Source organism: Eutrema salsugineum, unplaced genomic scaffold (genome assembly GCF_000478725.1).
Source record: "Eutrema salsugineum unplaced genomic scaffold, Eutsalg1_0 scaffold_4, whole genome shotgun sequence".
Lineage (NCBI taxonomy): Eukaryota > Viridiplantae > Streptophyta > Magnoliopsida > Brassicales > Brassicaceae > Eutrema > Eutrema salsugineum.
In genome coordinates, this window is record NW_006256686.1 from 1,363,579 (window position 1) to 1,365,444 (window position 1,866).

At 44.3% G+C, this 1,866-nt stretch overlaps 1 non-coding gene across 1 annotated transcript; it reads right to left on the reverse strand.

The window, feature by feature from the left end:
• Window positions 1-891: 891 nt before the first annotated feature.
• LOC112084749 lies at window positions 892-998 on the reverse strand. The gene has a single exon (XR_002898410.1). It is a non-coding gene; the product is annotated as a small nucleolar RNA R71 (small nucleolar RNA).
• Window positions 999-1,866: the final 868 nt, after the last annotated feature.

The following is a 1,866-nucleotide window of genomic DNA, read 5'->3' on the forward strand; positions in this document are numbered from 1 at the left end:
AAAAAGTCTTGTCTATCAATTGGCGCCGTTGCCAAATTGTGGAGTGTTTAGCATTAAGCTCTGATCTGTTCTTGAGATCAAGTGCTTATTTTTTGTTTTTACTGATTACTTTCAAGTTCTGTTTGTGATTTCAGGTGCATGAACACCAGGTCCAGATCAAGAAGCTGTGGTCCACCTTTCCCCTTAAACGACAACATTAATCTTTTGGTACCAAGGAGGAGAAGGGACAGGCGTGGAAGACAGATTGATCAGGCTGATATGGAAGAACAAAGAGAGCATGTAGTGGACATAGAACAACCGGTTCAGGAGCAACAGGCTCAGGGTAATGGAGCTGGTAATGGAGTTGGTCAAGGGTTACATCAGGGTAATGTTCATCAGGAACAGGTGCATCAACAGCAAGCTTATGTCCACCAGGGACAAGCTCCAGCTCATCAGCATAGGCATCAGGCCAATGCACAGCAAAGACAACATGTGCACCACCAACATCAGCCCTTCCAACACCAGCAAAGGAGATATGAGCAACCACAGGTCTATTTTGGAGAGAATGACAGGGCAAATGCTCATCAGTATGGAGCTGGAATTCAGGCACCACCTGTGCAAAACAACAACTTTGAAGTGAAGGCATCCTTGTTGAATATGGTCCAGAACTCAAAGTTCCATGGATTAGCAATGGAAGATCCCTTGGAACACTTGGATCAATTTGATAAAGTGTGTGACCTGACAAAGATAAATTGAGTTTCTGAAGACAGTTTCAAGCTAAGATTATTCCCCTTCAGTCTTGGTGACAAAGCTCACCAATGGGAGAAGAATCTTCCAAGAGGCTCCATTCAAACCTGGGAGCAATGCAAGCAAGCTTTCCTATCTAAGTTCTTCTCCACCTCAAGAACTGCAAAACTGAGGAACCAAATCTCTAGCTTCACTCAGCACAGCAATGAGAGTTTTGGTGAAGCATACGAGAGATTCAGGAGCTACACAAACCAATGCCCACACCATGGGTTTAGTGAGGCTTCTCTTCTAAGCACACTTTATAGAGGAGCTCTTCCCAAGATTAGAAACCAGCTGGATACTGCTTCCAATGGGAACTTTCTGGGTAAGGAGATTCATGCTGCTTTAGAGCTAGTGGAGAACTTAGCAATGAGCAATGACACTTATGGAGAAAACTATGACAGATCAAATAGATCTGAAGGTTCAAGCTCAGAACAGAGGCTCAGCAGAGAAGTTAAGGAGTTGAGAAGTGAATTGGACAAGTTGAAATTCACCACTCAAAAGCCAATGCACTTTGTAGGAGAGTATGAGGAACCTTCTCAGATCTTTGAGAATATAAGTGAAGAAGGTCTAACCCAGGAGGAGCTTAACTACATTGGGAATCAGAGGTTCCAGAGATATCAGTATGGTAATGAAAATTAGAACCTCTCTTACAGGAACCCCAATGTAGCAAACCCACAAGACCAGGTCTATCCCAATTCTCAAGCTCCAAAGAGCTTTGTTCCCAAGAACAACTTTCAAGGGTCATTCCAACCCAAGAATCAGTTTACTCAGAATCAAAGTTTTGGTCAGCAACAGCAACCATTTCAGGGTACTGGTTTCAGTTCACAGCAGCAAAAGGCAACACCAGGGTTTGGTCCACCACAGTTCTAGCAGCAAGCACCGGTTCAACAACAGTTTCAGCCACCAATGGTTCAGCAGCAGCCACAGATGGGGTCAGATATGGTTGGTATTCTGCAACAACTACTTCAAGGTCAACAGATATTTGCAAGCCAGAATGCAGCCATGCAACAGGAAATCAAGGAACTGAAGCAGAACCATGCCTCAAGCTCAAGGAACCAAGGCCATCTACCTGGAAAACCTGAACCCAACCCCAAGGAA